The sequence below is a fragment of the Prionailurus bengalensis genome, chromosome B1 (genome assembly GCF_016509475.1).
Source record: "Prionailurus bengalensis isolate Pbe53 chromosome B1, Fcat_Pben_1.1_paternal_pri, whole genome shotgun sequence".
In the NCBI taxonomy this organism is placed as follows: domain Eukaryota; kingdom Metazoa; phylum Chordata; class Mammalia; order Carnivora; family Felidae; genus Prionailurus; species Prionailurus bengalensis.
Genome location: NC_057344.1, coordinates 69,885,302 through 69,904,765, shown reverse-complemented (window position 1 = coordinate 69,904,765; position 19,464 = coordinate 69,885,302). Strand labels below are relative to the sequence as shown.

General features: G+C 38.9%; 1 protein-coding gene and 1 long non-coding RNA gene across 2 annotated transcripts in view; both read left to right on the top strand.

Moving 5' to 3' along the window:
* The first annotated feature begins 6,134 nt into the window (after nt 1–6,134).
* Nucleotides 6,135–11,994, top strand: LOC122475058. The gene is made up of 2 exons (XR_006295079.1): nt 6,135–8,624; nt 11,560–11,994. It is a non-coding gene; the product is annotated as an uncharacterized LOC122475058 (long non-coding RNA).
* A 1,973-nt stretch (nt 11,995–13,967) lies between these two features.
* Nucleotides 13,968–19,464, top strand: part of TMEM144 (transmembrane protein 144) — a 53,045-nt gene continuing 47,548 nt past the window's right edge. Inside the window, exon 1 of the mRNA XM_043566660.1 lies at nt 13,968–14,084. The gene's annotated coding sequence lies outside the window, so the exon portion shown is untranslated. The remainder of the gene's footprint in view (nt 14,085–19,464) is intronic.

The following is a 19,464-nucleotide window of genomic DNA, read 5'->3' as shown; positions in this document are numbered from 1 at the left end:
GTAAAAAAGAATTCTAGGTCAATCACTTACTCAGGTTGCTTAATGTTAGAAGTAGAACAGGAACAGAAATTCAGATTATTGAACTTTCTATTGCAGAGTACTTTTCATCTCCAGCTTGGTGGTGGTGGTGTTTGGTTTTGGGGGGTTTTTTTGTTTGTTTGTTTTCTTTTTTTTAACATTTATTTACAATTGAGAGACAGAAAGACACCGAGCATGAGCAGGGACGGGGCAGAGAGAGGGGGAGACACAGAATCCGAAGCAGGCTCCAGGCTCTGAGCTGTCAGCACAGAGCCCGACGCGGGGCTCAAACTCACAAACTGTGAGATCATGACCTGAGCTGAAGTCAGATGCTTCACCGAAGGAGCCACCCAGGCGCCCCAAGTGGTGGTGTTTTTTAATAGCACTTACGCACTGCGTGTAAGACCATGAAACTCCTGTTCTTTTACCTTCACCTTAGCAATGATTATCTTGTGACTCAATCAATTTCTGTTTCTTTAGTGCTTTTTTTCCCCAGATATATTGGGGTATAATTGACAAATAAAATTGTATGCGCTTAAAGTGTACAATGTGATCATTAGATATATGTATACATTGTGAAATAATTTACACATGCAGGCACTTGCACATGTGTGCACATGCACACACACACACACACACACACACACACAGCTTCTGTCCATAGGAGCTGGTCTAACTCAGCCAGATTTCACCTTTTTTCTGCACTCTTCCAGTCTGGGGATGTGCCGTGCTAAACAGCCAGGAAGCCTAGTTCTTAGTGTCCAAGGAAGAGATGAGAGCAGGGAGTAGTTCACTGGGGTCAAATATAAGGTCCAGGTACTTGATGGGGCTTACCAGGGCTTAATAGAAGCCAGAAAAATATAGAAATAGTTCAATGGTGCCATCAGCCCACCTCCACCCTGCCCACAGCCCAGAAACACTACCAGATTTTAGAGAGTGACCTTTAAGTTAGGACAATCTGCCAATGTGTAGCTGGGCCTGCTACTTTGACCCCAGACCCAAAGGGGCAGTGTAAGTGAAGGGCACTGGAGCTGAAGCCTCTTTAGGTTCATGCTACATCTATGTCATGAAGCTTGGGTTAAGAGAGACCCATTTGGCCAGTAGCCAGAAATCCTGGAGAGTTAGACAATCAGGCACTATGCTGACAGAAAAGTTGGATTCTGTACCTCACAATACAGGAAATAGGATTTTCCTGCACTCCTTTCTCCAAGATTAAGTTAGTTTTTACCTACTCTTTCTCCCTTTATTTATTCTTTCTCTGTACATCCAATAATTCCCTCTGCTTATTTCCATTATTTCACCCATCCCCTGGTATTGTCATTTGACATTAGTGGATACTCTTTTCGGTTTCAGGCAACAGAAAACCCAGAGACCCTAGTCAAGCTTCCACAAAAAGAATTTTATTGGCTAGTTTCCCTCAAATATCCAGAGGTAGAGTAGGCTTTAGCTCAGTTCAGCCATGTCTGGCAAAGTTTCTTTGTGGTCTTTTTGGCTGTATCCTTGGCTGACTTTCCTCCTGATCACAAGGTGGCTTCTTGAAGAAACAGCAGACTGCATGATCCCTCTTTCGCATCTAGGTAAAAAAGATTAGAAGCATCTCACAACCATCAAACAAGATTTCTGAGCTTTGTGCAAAAGACAATCACTATAGATAAGAGTGTCATAGAGGTTTATACCTTGGTTACATGCTTATTGCTAAAACAATAGCTGTTGTAAATGATTTTGAATTGCCCCTGGAGCTGGATGTGATATCCATCCAACACAAATCCTTAATCTCCTGGCTGCAACACAGTGGGAAACAGAATGGCGTTAGATAGACAAACGAAACATCCATTATAACTATGGTGGACTTTTATTCTATCGTCTCTAGAAAGCCATGGCAACCTGGAAGATAGAGACATCTCTGTGTCTTCAGGCCCTACCTCATAGCTGCCATAGAATCAGTATTCAATAGTCACCTGAATGAACAAATAAAATAACTGATTCTCCTCAGAAATCTATTTGTCATCAGCCATCCTGTAATTCTTAAAGCATATTGTATTTGTAATAATATTTGCACAACACCTTATTGTTCAATCCCACCCTTCATGGTTATAATTTTTACCTATTGCTTCCTGGGTGTTTCACTTTGTTTCAACACATTACTGATTATTTTTAGAGCTGTTATTAACACAGACTTCAATTGCTGTCCTGTTTTCCCCTTGAGCAGTGAAGCAGTTGCCATGGAAACAGAATCCAATATCTCTCTCTAGAGCCTCACATCAATGCAATTTGATGTGGGGGACTAACATACTACCTCCTACCTGTATTTTATAAGTCTGAAGATATATTACCTCAAAAGACGCAAGTCATTACTGGGTTAAGGCATACTCGATGGAGTATGGGTTTGACAGCTTGTCCAAAAGATGTATCAGAGCCCTCATCTGGAAATAATACCCTAATCAGAGTTGGAGAAAGGTTTTCATGCTTGAATCACCTAAAAATTCTAAGCCTCCAGGTAAATTTTATTTAAAGACGGGAGGAAGGATCATTTTAATTGGCACCACTCATTCAGCACAAAGTCACAGACACATAACCTTTCTCAAAGAGCCATGTATAGTGATTACATGGGCTCTCCCCCAACCCCTGGCTTCAACCTGATCCTCCACAAAAAGTGAGGTTTGAAATTGAATCCAGGTTGACTGGTAGGAGAAGAGAGGAGTAATTTCCCAAGTATCTCAGCTGAGCCAGCTCCCATCAGCCAAGGGCAATCTCTCAAAAAGTTGTAGATCTAAGCCTTAGCTTCGGTGCTCTCAGCAGCTGGGGGAAGGATACACTAGCTGTGTGGGAGACTACATAGGGAACCAACAGCTTGACTGCATATGAGTAGAAATGGTTCATCACCATGTCCTAAACTCTCAGATAAAGCAAATTTTTGTAGTGTAAAACCAAGCTTTGACTTTGTTGGCACTCCATAATCTTTTATTTTGTGACCGGATATGTTATGATGGAATTTTCTATCCTGCAGTGAGATATTTACATAGTCTATCTCTGTAGGTATATATCTGAGGGTAATCTGAGTTACCATGCCAAGGACATGGAATGGAAGAAACCAGGATGAGGTAGATGCAGGTGAGAACAAGGCAAGCAAGAGAAACATTAAAATATTAGGTTCAACTGTATCAACAGGAAACTAAAGCATAGAGACCTAAGCAAAGTGAGTAGTGAGTACACAAGGCACAGCCATTTAATCGTAAGGGATATTGAATTTTAGCAACAAAGAGATAACAGTGAGCACATCGATGAGAAACACAGCAAAAAAGGTACATGTGCAGACTGGAACAGCATTAAAGACTTAAATCAGCACCAGAAAAGAGAGGAGCCAGGGGATGAGGCTAGGCTAGAAGACAATAGTCAGGATCCCACCCTGATTTTGTTGTAGGATTCCAAAAGATTCTGTTACAGGATCTTTTTCTTAGTGCAATATTTTTCAGTTGGAGAAGCAAAAGACTTGTTTTTTGGATTTGCTTTGTTTTTGACTATCTGCTTGTTTGGTTTACAACCCTGGCCCTATCAAGATGACATTTTAATGATGAAACTCGGTATAATCTACTTTTGTGCTATGCATTCTCGTCTCTGAAAAAAAGGAAGTTTATCCATGAGCTAGATCAAGCCTAATTCTTCAAATTCCCTGTTTGCCAGTTTTGCTCTTTGCTGTGTTAACCCTTGCCCTCATCCTAGCCTTATCCCAGCTGCTCCCAAGGAACATTCAGTTCTCATCATTTCTCTAGGAGAGAAGGAGGTCAATATTATTAGTGGAGTGTATTCTGCATACCACCAGGTTTGGAAATATTTTTTTGTCAAGACATGCATAGGCTTTCTCACACTGAATACCTACCTCCACAACAAAGCCAGCCCACACTTGGCCCAGTTCTACCTAGGACTCAGGAGCATTCAAGTTTGCCAGGTTCTCTGCAAGGTATTAGTTGGGGCTGCTTTTTTGGCTCTTTCATACTAGGCCCATTTCCAAGTGGCTGGGTATAGATCTTGTTCTTACTTGATTTGCTTTGGAAAAATTTCTGACCTTCTCCTATTCTGACTCTTTCTTGGCTGCTCTGTACCTACTTAAACCCAACCCTCCACACCTGCCCCCACTTCATTCACTATGTCCGTTCTTACTGTCATACCCATTCTTATTTTCACAATCCTACTATATTTTCCTCTCTTAGTCCATTATAGAATGGCTAGACAGGCCATTGAGTGAGAATTGAGTGAGGGGATGTCATAGAAAAAGAGTCAGAGGAGAGCTTAGAGTGGGGCCAAGACCTTGTAGGCCATTGTGAAGACTTTGTCTTTTACCCCTAAGGAAATGGGGAGCCATTGGAAGGTTTTTCAGCTAAGGAGTTAACATTGTGTAAAAATGATGGAAAAGGATCACTCTGGTTGTTATTTTAGGAACAGACTAAAATAACGGGGAGTTGGGGGGGTGGGTAGGAGGGGCCACAAGAGTGAAAGCCAGAAAAACTATCTGCTGACCTTCATCAAAACAATTTAGATTGAGATGATGGAGGCTTGACCCAAGATGGCCACAGTAGAGGTGATAAGATGAAGTCAGATCCAGATATATACATATATATTCAAGGTAAAAGGATTTCTTGACAGAGTGGACATAGGGTATGAAAAAAAGGATAAAAGCAAGGTTAATTCTATGGGTTTCTATCTGAAATTATTTAAACATCTATATACTACGTCAGGAAATCATGATTGTGCCAGGCATTATCCTATGCCTTTTGCCAATCATAACTCATTTAATCCTCATAACCCTATGAGACAGATGTTATTAGTATTCCCATTTTATAGATGAGGAACTTGATACACAGGTTGCTTAAATGACTTGTGTAAAGTCCTTGTGACTGTTGTTGCCATTAACTGAGATGGATCAATGTAGGAGTGGAACAGGTTTAGAATCCTACTTTTCTACTTTTTAAGGCCTCGAGACCATTAACTGTCCAGGCTCAGTCCACCTTTGCTTTCAGCTGCTATTAATCCATGGTATCTGTTTTTCACCTACTAGGATTATTCCAGATTCTCTAGGTTGGCACCAGGATTCCCACATCTGGGTCTTCTACTGGAAATAGGGTTGGCTGGTAACATTTACCAGTCCTTCAGGGGGAAGGGGGAAGTAACATTTTCTGAGTATTTGCTGATTTCTGTGATGTAAATATTCTCACCATAGCCAATTTCAAACAATATGATTTCATTGAATGTGGAATTTGGAAGAGATGCACACAATTTGCCCTCAGCTGTAACATACCACTAATTGGAGCCATGACAATAATTTTAAAGCACTAGAGGGGGCGCCTGGGTGGCTCTGTCGGTTAAGCGTCCGGCTTCAGCCCGGGTCACGATCTCGCGGTCCGTGAGTTCGAGCCTCGCGTCCGGCTCTGCGCTGATGGCTCAGAGCCTGGAGCCTGCTTCTGATTCTGTCTCCCTCTCTCTCTGCCCCTCCCCCATTCATGCTCTGTCTCTCTCTGTCTCAAAAATAAATAAACGTTAAAAAAATTTTTTTTAATAAAATAAAAAAAAAAGCACTAGTAACTATCTAGCAATCATAATTCGGGGCTCTCAAATGAGAGGGAGAATTTGTGATTGGAGATATAGCCAAACTAGTTGAGAAAAATAATTTATACTTGAACTAGGAGTTGAAGTTGAGATGATAAAGCAAGAATAGAATAAATCCAAGAATGGGGAATACTGAAGGGGCTATATAACTATAGGAGAGGTCAATGGTTGAAATAGCTGATTCCCAATTGATAGCACAAAAGTCTAGAGCAGGGATGACTAGGATGTAAACCTGAAGAGACTTCAAAGACAGTTCAGCCAATCAGAAGTCTCAGAAATAGGTAGAGGAATCAGAACTTCAAAAGCAGGCAGTAGCAAGAGATACTCAAACACAGTGTCAGCCAAATGAATGCTCTACAAACCATCTGTTTCTGAATCTCTGAAAGGCATTAAAAAAAATATTTGATGCAGCCTGGAGCCTGCTTCAGATTCTGTGTGTCCTTCTCTCTCTGCCCCAACCCCGCTTGCTCGCTCTCTCTCTCTCTGAAAAATAAACATTAATTTTTTTTAATAAATAAAAAAATATTTCTGATGCAATGTGTCTGGCTTGGGTAAGGACCAAGCTCCGTAAGTGATTTATGTGTAACAGTATGTTTGAGAACCTGGTAAATAATAAAGGCAGAAAGAGTCAGGTTATCAAGGCATCCCAAGAGCAAATAAAAGACATCTGATTTGATATTGGCGTTTAGGACAAGCTTTGCAGCAATGCTTGCAAGGAATAGGACAAAGATAATACAAAGCCAATTAATGTGACACACAGGTAAGAACGGATGCGAAGACCTGAACACCGAGGGACACATGAGGCATCCTTAGCAAAAGTACACAAAAGCTCCTGTACACATCACCAAGAAGTTTTTAGCTTCTTAGCAGTGAGTGCCAAGAGAAAATTTTATTCAGAGAAACGACACTACCATTTTACCTGCACAATAGAGTGGAGGACGGAATGCAAAAAACAAGACTGAAAGTAAGAAGACTAATGAAGGCAGCAAATCAAGCATATGATGATAAAGGCATGAAGAACAGTGGTGACAATACGGATGGAACAGTGAGGTTGGTTGTAGAAATATTTTAGTTAGAACTCACCTAGGATATTTGATTGGGTATGGAGAATGAGGAATAGGCAGAAACGGAAGAGGATTCCCACATATCCAAAACGGGTGATTCAGCAAACCCTTCCATTCTGGAAGACAAGCGCCTAAGGAAAAGAGAGATGAAAAAGTGTATATGCATCAAGACTCTTGATTGCAAATGAAAGAAAATAACTCATTTGGCTTAGGGAAAAAAATGACTTTTCTTGCTGCATGGAATCTAAGAAAGGATTAAACCAACAATAGGGTAGTGAACAGTGAGAGCTATGGTGCTGTCTTCCTAGAATATATTTTGATATCCATTCTAATAAGACTTTTATGTTTTGATTACAGCTATGTCTTACCTACCCACGCACATAGAAATAGCATAGGAACTGGATCTGGCCAATCATAGCACCCATGCTTTTGGCCAGAGTGATTAGCTCAGAGGTGGTCCTAAGACCTGAGCTAAGCCAATCAATCAGGGGACCTCAGGAGACTTTTCATTAAAACTAACAGAGATTTTCTCCCTAGAGCTTTTGTCTTTGGGGTCACAGTTTAGGATAGATGAAAGACTGGAGCAGCTTACAACTGTCTTCCTCAGCAGCCTAGAAAAAGCCTAATGGCGGGGGTTCAAGTGAGACCAAGTCAAAAGCTGAGGCAAGCAGAGATGCAAGATGGATAAAAAGAGATCTGGCAGTTCTGAAGTGTCAGTTCCAGAAATAAATAGAGGCCTGGTTAATGCAGTTATTTCACTGATCATATTAGCTACTGTAAGCTCCTTCCCAACCATATAAGAAAATAAATTCCTTTTTTCTCCCCTAAGCTAGTTAGCAATGGGACTCTGTAATACAAAGTATACTATTCTCCGTTAATACCTCCGAAAGGCCAGAGATACAACTGGGCCTCAGGGAAACTAGATTCAGGGACTGAAATATCACGAGTCCTCCCCCCTTTCATCAGTGCCTCTCTCTGGATATTTGTTTCATTCTCTCTCACTACAGACTACTTTTACAGAGTTGGAAATGTGGCCACAACAGCTCCCTAGTTTCACTTTTCATAGGTTCCATCCCTATTTTTGAACTTGGTTCTATCTCTATTTTTAAACGAGGTTTTTATCTCTATTTTTGAACTTGGACGCACAGAGAGTAAATGGCAGTTTTACTCTCTGCCTTTTACTCTCTGTGCGTCCAAGTTCAAAAATTCTAAGAAAGGATTCTAATTGACCCGCCTAGTGTCATATAATAATAGATCAGTGCATTGTAACTAGGGTTTTTAAAGACTATGATTGGCTTAGTTTAGGCCAGGTTGACATCCCTGAACCAACCAAATGAGGCCAGCGGGGCAGACTCACGTAAGAAAATAGCAACGCTCAAGGAAGCTCAAGGAGGAGACAGAGGAGTAATTCTGAAAAGAATTGCAGTACTAGTTCTAGAAGAAGCAGAAACATAGCCGTCAGTGTCCCTTCCTGGAAAGATGATGTTTTAGACATTGTTGAATTTGAGGCCCAATGCAGGGCCAAAAGAAAGCCAAGGAAATGTGGCCAGTTAAAATTATCAGTCAAGTCTACAGAGGACAATTTATGGATATAATTGATTCTGACGAAACAGATCACCCCAGACTATAAACTGCAAATGTAAACTATAAACTGTATATAATTTTACCCTAAGATTACTCAAAACTCCAGTTTTCAAAACAATCCTGTGGTTATGTGCTATAGTAGAGTGACATTGTGAGGTAAGAGAAGAGAAAGTGTTGGGAATCACAAAGGCAGGACCTTAGGAACAAAGTATCCTAATTTCTATCTCCCTCGTATTGGGCATGAGACAAGGTCATGGACTGGCAGAACCTCAGGACTCCAAGATTTTTGGTCTGAACAACTGGAATAAGGTTGCCACTGGCTAAGAAAGGGAAGATTACAAGAAGGGCAGAGTGGGGGTAAGTTTGAGTTTTCTCTCAGACCTTTAAGTGGAGTTTTCAGGTAAGCTATTCAAAATATGGGACTGGATTTCAGAAGAGCGATCTGGGCCCTCCAACATTAAGAGGTCAGGAATGAAATGAGAAACCACCCAAGCAGACTGATGAAGGAGACTTCAGAAGATAGGAGACAAACCAGGAGAATGTGGTGTTCTGGAAGCCATGTCAATGAAAAATAGCAAAAAGAAAGGAAAAATCAACCATGACAGATCCTGCTGAAGGGTCACGTAAATAATGACAGAGACATAATTGTTGGATTTAGCAATGTGGCTGCCGCCAATGATGTTGACAGTCTCCATTAAGTGATAGAAGCAAAAGACAAAAGTTACACTTTGACCATGAATGCCAGCAGAAAATACCAACATTAAATTGGATGCAGTTCTGGAAACTAGAAGATGCATAAGACATCTCAGGACTCTTGACTCTTCGTGTTCATGTTGTTCCATAAGCCACACCCTTCCCCTATAGCCAGCGACACCATAAGAGAGAGAAATCGGGGAACTGAGAGGCTATTTGACAAACTGGGCACTATTTGTGTGGCTTTTATTTTGCTAAGAGAGACCAAGGATTAGATAAAGCTTCTGCTTAAATGAATAGATTGGACTCGGCTTTTAATTAATTTTTTATTCCTTCTCATGAGCAGTGGAGAGAAAAATCAAATCTACTAAAGATTAAACTAAAGGAACTACATTTATATTCATATTGGATTTTTTGCCTGTGCTAAGTGTTTCACCTTCATGGGTCCTTTTTAGTATGGTTTTTCCAGTTTTATTGAAGTATAATTAACAAATAAAAATGGTGTGTATTTAAGGTGTACAATGTGATGATTTGACGTACATATACATTGTGAAATGTTTACCACAGTCAAGTTAATTAGCATATCCATCACCTTACATCCAGTTACCTTTCTGTGCGTGTGTGTGGTGAAAAGGCTTAAGGTCTCTCTCAGCAAATTTGAAATATATAAAACAATATTTTAACTAGTCACCAACTATACATGACATTTCCAGAAGTTATTCATCTTATAACTGAAAGTTTGTACCCTTTGACCAACATTTCCCCATTTTCCTTGCCACCCTCTCACCCCGGCCCTGGCAACCATCATTCTGTACTGTGCTTCTCTGAGTTTGAGTTTTTTAGATTCCACATACAAGTGAGATCATGCAGGGGTTTTTTTTTTCCCTTTCTGTGATTGGTTTATTTCACTTAGTATAACATCCTCTAGACTTATCCATGTTGTCTCAAATGGCAGGATTTCCTTCTTTTTTTACGGTTGAATTCTCTTCCATCACTATATATATATATATATATATATATATATATGCACACACGCACACACACACACACATAATATTCCATTATATATCACATTTCTTTATCCGTTCATCTGTTGACAGACACTTAGGTTGTTTCGTTGTTTCCCTATGTTGGCTATGCTGCAGTGAACATAGGAATGCATATCTCTTTGAGATACTGATTTAATTTAATTTGGATATATACCCAGAAATGGGGTTGCTGGATCCATCATAAATTTTCATTAATACACTTTGCACATCAGATGCATAGCTAATGGTTTACAATTTTTTTCAAATATATCTAATATTTTCCTTGTGATTATTTAGCAACTGTAAAGCTATCTCTTACTAGTGGTTCTGGCCCATGAAATTGAATTACATCCAATTTTCATCCTAAAGGGAGAAATCAATATGATAAGCTTGAAAATGAGACATCTACCCGAAAAATACAAGGATAGTGGTAACATAGTAAAAATAGGAGGACTCATAAGTCAGAAACCAAAAAAGTCAAGATGTAGCTGATTTTATCAGTGAAGGAAGCAAGCTTAGAGAATTATCGAGTATGCGTGTCAAGACACATAGATGTATTAGTTATTTACCTGGGTCAGATACTGACTTGCATGTGCATTTCAGGTCTATTTAGTCAGAAAAAGGCACAAATCTCACGATATTTTGAAAATTGTATTGAGAACTAATAACTCCAAGTACTGAAATCACAGACATTTTGGCTTACAACTGCCACTGTCACTTACTACAGCTAAGTGATTCTGAGCAAGTTACTCTTTGAACTTGGGTGTCCTCATCCATAAAATGGAGATAAGACTAGCATGTGCCTCCTCAAGGTGTTCTAAGTCTGGAACAAGATAATGAAGATAAGGGTCTTATGTGCCGTGCCTGCCCAAATAAATGTTCAATAATTGTTATTTGTGTTGTTTTTATACTCCATCCGGAAGGCTTTCTTTTAGAGCCCCATCAGTACCTTTCTTTCCTGACTTAGTTCTCTACCTCACTTAGAGCTCTTGCTAGATTTCATCAATGATATGCTCATCAGCACCCCCGATGATCTTTCTCCTTTGTCATTCCACCATAAGTATTATGCTGACTTTCACCTTGTGGAACACTGTTAAAGAAATATCACATGGTCAGACCAACCAGCAAGGTATGAGAGGCCATATATGTTCACTGGAGGGCATGTTAAAGATTATTTATGCAAAAGGATTTCCTTTTAGCTACGATTTGAGTCAAGAGATTTTAAATTTCTGAAGAGTAAAATTAAGCAAAAACTTTGAATGTAGCACTATAATAAGTTTTGGTCTTCTAAAGACAAACCGTTCCTTTGTTTTTAGAAAATCAACAGGTGATCCCTTTAGCTATATAAATGTAAGGCAAGTTCTTTGTTCTTGACAAAATTGTGGCACTCTGTAGCTGAAGTCAAGTGTTGTAGTTTGATCCGTTATTATGCAAGGTAGAATCAGAGTTAGATCTGTGAGAATACGGACTTCATTTCTATTATTATTATTATTATTATTACTACTACTACTACTACTGGTTGACTTATTTCTCTGATTTTTTGTTTCCTTTTTGCTTGTTATGTTTTTGAGGATTGTTTGCAAGAGATGAGGCACAGAAGAGAGAAGCAGCTTTCCTGAAAGACTTAGCATGAACAGAATGCTCTAAGACCCAGAAGATATCATAGTGAGAAGAGGCATCCCCTGAGGTCCATATAGAACCCTTCAATGCTCTGCTCCCTTGGTGAGCAACAGCTATGAGAACATGGCTAGGGTGCCACCTGCTCATCAGTCACAGCAAGAGGAGATCTTTCTCAGACGACTTGGATGGTAGTGATTGTTAGCCTGGGGAAGCTAACACAAGAAAGGAAGAATACAAAGATGTCACACTGGGAGTGTGAGCACTTGGGAGGCTCCCTTTGGAGATTGCCAGACATAATTGCAAGACTCTTGGATGCTGAGGTCTTGTCAACATACTATGGGAGGCATTGTAATTTGGTCATTAAAAATAAAAGAGGCTTAATCTTACATACAAAGACTGATGAGGATTTCTCCCAACATCCTTACACTACATTTTTTTATTAGATACAATCTCTTCAAGTGTCTTGAACAAGATTACCCAGGAAGAGACAGTGACTTAGGCCCCAATATTTTAAACTATAGGAAGTTGTAATAATAGCAACAAACAACGAAAAACAAAGCAAAAATCTTCTCTACCATTCATCAGTCCAGAATCAGAACTGTAGATAAAGCCAAGTGAAAATTTATCAGAAAACAACATTTCTCCCAAATATATGCTGCAGCCATAAAGTGTCATAAGAGCGCAAATATTGGAGCATCTACTGATTTCTTACTGAGAAATCTTTTTCTCTAAAATCATAGACTATCAGAAACACTTTTGTTTGAAATGATTCAGTAGTAATAAAACATCCCACTCTTGTCTGGAAGAGTTCAGCTGTGACACAGCGAAGCAGCCTTGATTTACAGGCCACGTGCAGAGCTTCAGATAGCAGGTCTCTGCGAATAACACTTGACATCTATTTTAACTTTCTTTCCAAGAAAGGTCCACTTTAGAGGCACCTGGATGGCTCAGTTGGTTAAGTGTCCAACTCTTGATCTCAGCTCAGGTCTTGATCTCAGGGTTGTGAGTTCAAGCCCCAACTTGGACTCCTCACTGGGCATGAAGCCTACTTAAAAAGGAAAAGAAAAAAAAAAGGTACATTTCACAGTCCAGAACTGATATTGGTCCCTTTACATACTGCCCATCAAAACACTGCTGCATTTACACTGCACCCAAACTCCAATCTTTGGTAAAATCCTTAACTCTTTTCCTTCCTTTGCTGAAACATCCCACAATTCCTTTGTTGTGCTGTCTCCCACATCTCAATGAGTCTGTACATCTGGCTTATTTAGTGTAAGGTTTGTCCCATATGGTCTCAGGCTGATTGGGCTAGGAAACAAACATGTCCCACATTTTAGAGTCTCCTTTTTTTTTTTAATTTTTTTTTCAACGTTTATTTATTTTTGGGACAGAGAGAGACAGTGCATGAACGGGAGGGGCAGAGAGAGAGGGAGACACAGAATCGGAAACAGGCTCCAGGCTCTGAGCCATCAGCCCAGAGCCCGACGCGGGGCGCAAACTCACGGACCGCGAGATCGTGAGCTGGCTGAAGTCGGATGCTTAACCGACTGCGCCACCCAGGCGCCCCAGTCTCCTTTAAGCACATTGATCTGTCTGTATTTTATCCTATTCCATAAGCGGAAGTAAAGAAAATAACCTAATTGCAAAACAAAGTATGTTTATAGGTAAAAGTTTCCATATTATAAACATAGAAAGGTCTTGAGACCAAAGAGGAAAAAATCAGACTTTAAAATGAAAAACAAAAAAAACAGAGTTGGTTTCCTTTCACTCTACTAAAATGTGGTCTGTGCCTCTTAGAGTACAACAATGGTCAAAAAGAGGGGTTTTTCTCCTTACTAATATAATGAAACAAGTAATATGACAACGACCACCGTATCACTTGAGTGATACTGAAAACTTTGAAATATGAACCTCAAAAACCTCTTCCCAGTCCTCATTCTTGGCCTATGACCTTGTTTTCTATCTCATTGAGAAGCAGAAAAAAACGAAAAGCCAGAAAAGAGTGTGGTCAAATTCCCACTTCTCACCCTTTTGCAATTGCACCGATACACTGTTCCTATCAGTGACTTCTCTGCACCTAACAAGGGCTATTCCCTCTCCTTCTGTGCTAGATCCCATGTGCTTGTGTCCATGCAAGGGCATTATTTCAGTAATTCTCTTCCCGTTTTCCCTGGCAATCAGCATCTAAGTCAGCCCCCAGTGATCCTCAGCTCCTGGTATCCATATGCCATTTACGTAGTCTCCTCTCTCACTGGATCAGGGACGAACTGTGTGACCCATAGAATACTGCAGAAGCAATGGTGTGTGATCTCAGAAGCTAGGTCATAAAGGACAATGACACTTCCACCTTTTCTAATTTCTCACACTAGGGAAAAATGCACCATGTCATGAGAACATTCAAGCAGTCCCACGGTGAAGCCCATGTATAGAGGAACTGAGGTCTTCAACCATCAGCTGGACCCAACTTGACAGTCATGTGAGTAAAGCAACTTGAATGTAGACCTTCTAGGCCGGACTACATCATCAGATGACTGAAACCTCATCCAACATCTGACAGCAACTTTATGAGACATTCAGTGAGAGTCTACCCGAAGATACTCCTGAATTCGTGACTCACAGAAGCTGTGAGAGATAAGTGTTATGTAAGCTACTACATTTGGGATAATCTGTTATGCAACAATGGATAACTAATACATCCACTGTGATCAAAATACTTCAGTGGTTCCCAATTTTCCCCAAAGAAAGCCAGTCCTCTCGATGACTTCCATCCTGTTCACCACTATTACCTCTCTAACTTCATCTCCTACCACTCTCCCTTCTCTCCACCTTAGTCCCAGCCATAGTGACCTCTTTGCCATTCCTCAAATATGCCTCAGGGCCTGTGCTCACCAGTCCCTCACCCTTCCCCCACCTCATTCATGCCTTTACTCAAATGTCTGTCTCTGAGTGAGGCCTTTCCTGACTACCCTTCTAAAAATGCAGCTTCCCTACACACACCCACACCCACATACATTCTGCATTTCCTTCCTCCTTTCTTTTTCTTTTTTCCCCTTCCATATATTACTATTTAATATACTATATATATCACTTATTATCTGGCTCTCCTTACTAAGGTGAAAGCTTACTTGATGCAGAGATTTTTGTCTACTTCCAATCTCTAGAGCAGTGCCTGATTTATTATAATACATACTTCATAAAGATTTATCCAATGAGCATATGAATGGTAAAGATACAAGAAAATTCAATTAATAGTAACATTAAAAATGCTTCAAACACAGACCTTTTGTGACCCACTCCAAGTTTATAAAGCTGTTTCTAAAATGTGCTGTTAGTACCTTTCTTTCCTGAATGATTGTTTTACAAAAATAGCAGTTAAGGGGCGCCTGGGTGGCTCAGTCAGTTAAGCATCGGACTTCGGCTCAGGTCGTGATCTCAAGGTCCATGAGTTCGAGCCCCGTGACGAGCTCTGTGCTGACAGCTCAGAGCCTGGAGCCTGTTTCAGATTCTGTGTCTCCCTCTCTCTCTCTGACCCTCCCCCGTTCATGCTCTGTCTCTCTCTGTCTCAAAAATAAGTAAATGTTAAAAAAAAAATTCAAAAATAGCAGTTAAATGGCAAACTATCCTAACCAATTGTTTGCCTTTTTCTTTGTGAAACTCAGACCAAAATTGAAATTAAATTATAGTAGTTATATGAGTCCTTAGGATCTGTACCTTTCATTTTGTTTTATCTTGTTTTTTTCCAAGTTCCTTGTTCTTTTTTTCAAGTTTATTTATTTGTTTTGAGAGAGAGAGAGAGTCCACACATACAAGTGGAGGAGAGGCAGAGAGAGAAGAAGAGAGAGGATCCCAAGCAGGCTTTGCACTGTCAGCACTGAGCCTGATGGGGGCTGGATCCCATGAACACAACCATAAGACCATGACCTGAGCCAAAACCAAGAGTCAGAGGCTTAACCCACTGACCCACCCAGGCAAGCCATAAGTTCCCTGTTTTTTATCCATTATTCTTAACTATTTCATTTTATGTTCTCATTCTACACTGCTTTAAAGACCTTATAAAATTAATATAAATGAAAAACAAACAAGCAAGTAGTGTTTGTGTTTTCTTAAACTCAGGAGATTAAAACTATCACTGGTTTAGCATACTTACAGAATTGTGAACTTTTTAAGGAACAAAGCTTTGATTTTTGTGAACCTTTGTAAAAAGTCAACATAAGGCAATAGTTTTATTATTCAACAAGATAAACTTTATTATAAAATATTTAACATGAAAAATATGCTCTGGATCAAGATAGGAATATCTATCTCAACATTAAGTCAACAACACTCAGTACCATAGTGTATTTTATCTAATATTACCTAATAATTTCAAATTATTCTTAGAAACTTTTGTTTGTTTCATTATGTAGTAAAACTCTTCTTGAAAATTTTTTGTGTTAAATTGATTCCACCTTTTCCAAAGAACCAGGAAGAGCTCTTTTAAACACTAAAGCATATGATTACAGGGGCACCTGGGTGACTCAGTTAAGCATCCGACTTCAGCTCGGGTCACCACCTTGCAGATCATGGTTTCAAGTCCCACATCAGGCTCCGTGCTGACAGCTCAGAGCCTGGAGCCTGCTTTGGATTCTGTGTCTCCCTCTCTCTCTGCCCCTTCCCTGCTCACTCTCTGTCTCTCTCTCTCTCAAAAATAAATAACATTAAAAATATTTTTAAAGTACATTATTACATTATCTGATGAATCAGCAGGTTTTTTTCTGCCTTCACACCATTTGTAATTTCTCATTATAGAGATCCTCAAAATGTACCTTATAGGAGCCTCTAGGATCACTTAGCAACTAGGAGAAGCAGAGAAAATAACAGATTTTTTAAAGCTCTTACATCCATACATACCCCAAAGGGTCATAAAATGATAAACATGAGTTCTGAGATTACACACGGGAAACAGTGGTTTTGATTCTTTAGGGAAGAATAAAATAGTACTTGACAGAAGTCTCACTTTAGAAGTATTTCTCATATTTAGTGAATGGTTGTAAAAGATAAATAGTGCACGTGTGTGTGTGTATACACATATATATCACTGTATTTTAAATTTAATGTAGTTGGTATGCTTCACCTGACTGGGGAAAAGAGTGTGGCTGCTATAAAATAATCACAAACTCAAAATAATAATATTTTTGTAGATTTTATTTTTTGGAACAGTTTCAGATTACAGAAAAAATGAGCAGATAGGACAGAGTATCCATATACGGCCCATCTCTCCCCTCTCATATTTCCCCTATTATGAACGGATTCATTAGTGTGCATCTTTGCATATTAATGATGCGTTGCCTCATTACAATTGATGAGCCAATATTGATACATTACTATGTACTAAAGCCCAGAGCTTATATTAAGGTTTACTCTTTAGGTTGCACAGTTCTGTGGATTCTGACAGATGTCGAATGTCATATACCCACCACGAGCGTGTCATAAAGAATAGTTTTGTTGTCCTTACAATCCCTGTGCTTCACATATTCATCCATCCCCTCCTTTCCTTGAACTCTTTGAAACACAGGCATTTTTACTGTCTCCCTGGTCTTGCTTTTCCCAGAATGTCATAGAGTTGGAATCATTACAGTATGCAGCTTTTTCCCATTAGCTTTTTTCACTTAGCAGTACACATTTAAAATTCATCCATGTCTTTTTATAATTTAATAGTCCATTTCTCTTTATTTCTAAATAATATTCCACCATACGATGTACTATGGTTTGTCTATCCATTCACCTATTAAGAGACATCTTGGGCACTTCTAGTGTTTAGCAATTATGAATAAAGCTGCCATAAACGTTTGTGTAGACCTAAGTTTTAATTCATTTGGATAAATACCTAGAAGCATGATAGCTAGATAATATGGTAGGACTATGTTTAGTTTTATAAGAAACTGCTAAACCGTCTTCGAAAGGAACTATATACCATTTCCATTTCTACCAACGAAGAATGAGGGTTCTAATTGCTCCACAGCCTGTCTGTTTATATTGTCAGATTTTTGGATTTCAGCTATTTTAGTAGGTGTACATGGTTTCAAACTGCAATTTAATTCGCAATTGCGGTTTCAATTTTCAATTGACTAATGATATATTACTTTGAGCATCTTTTCGTACGATTATCTGCCATTTTTATATCTTCTTTCATGAGATCTGTTCAGACCGTTAGTCCACTTTTCAACTTGCGTTGTTGACTTTTAAGAGTTTTAAATATTTTTAGATGGAAGTTATTATCAGATATGTGTTTTGCAAGTATGTTCTCCTGTATGAGGGTTGTCTTTTCATTTTTTAATAATGTCTTGGAGAGCATACATTTTTTTTTCATTTTAATAAGTCCAATTCATCAATTGTGTATCTCACTGATTGTGCTTTTAGCGTTGTTTATGAAAGCTCATCACCAAACCAGAGTTCACCTAGATTTTGTACTATGTCATCTTCTCCAAGCTTTTAAGTTTTGTGCTTTACATTTAGGTGTATGGTACATATTCAGTTGTGAGAAGTGTAAGGTCTGCCTCTAGCATTGTTTTGCACATGGATGTCCAATTCTTTCAGCACCATTTGTTGAAAAACCGATACTTTCTCCACTGAATTGCCTTTGCTTCTTTGCCAAAGAACAGATGATTATATACGTTTGAATCTGTTTCTGGGCTATCTATTCTATCCCACTGACCTATGTGTCTATTTTTTCACCAATACCACATGGTCTTCATTGCAGTACTGGATAATAAGCCTTGAAGTTGGGTAGTGTCATTTCTCCAACTTGGTTCTTCTTCAGTATTGTGTTGGTGAGTCTGGGTATTTTGACTTTCCATATAAACTTTAGAATCAGTCTGTCAACATTCACAAAATAACTTGCTAGGATTTTGATTGGGATTGCACTGAATCAAGCCCAACTTGGGAAGAAGTGACATCTTAACATTACTAAGTCTTCTACTCGTGAAAATGATATCTCTCCATTTATTTAGTCTTTCTGTGATTTCATTCACCAGAATTTTGTAGTTTTCCCCATATAGATCTTGTACATATTTTGTTAAATTTATACCAAATTATTTTGGTGAGTGCTAATGCAAATGGAATTGTGTTTTTAATTATAAATGTTATTGTTCATTGTTGGTATTACAGGAAAACAATTGACTTTTCTATATTAATCTTGTATCATGCATCATTTCTATACTTGCTTATTAGTTTCAGTTCTTTTGGCAATTGTTAGGAATTTTCTACATGTACAAACATATCATTTCTGAACAAAGACAGTTTTATTTCTTCCTTCCCAATCTGTTGCCTTTTATTCCTTTTTCTTGTCTTATTATATTAGTTAGGACTTTCAGTATAATGTTAAAAAGCAGTGGTGAGAAGGGTCACCCATCTCTTGCTTCTGACTTTAGTGGGAAAGTTCTAGTTTCTTGACATTAAATATGTTTGCTGTAGTTTTCTTGTAGATATTCTTTATCAAGTTGAGGAAGTTCCCTCTCTATTCCTAGTTTGCTGAGTATTTTTTTTATTATGAATGGGTATTAGATTTTGTCAAATGCTTTTGCTGTACCTATTGATAGGATCATGTGACTTTTCTTGTTAAGCTATTGATATGATAAATTACAGAAACTGATTTTTGATTGTTCAATCAGTTTTACATAGCTGGGATAAATCCCATTTGATCATGGCATACAATACTTTTTTATACGTTGTTAGCTTATATTTGCTAATATTTTGTTGAAGATTTTTGCATCCATGTTCATGAGAGATATTGGTCGGTTATTTTCTTTTCTTGTAACTTCCTTATCTGGTTTTAGTATTAAGGCAATGATGGTCTCAGAATAAGTTAGGAGGTGTTT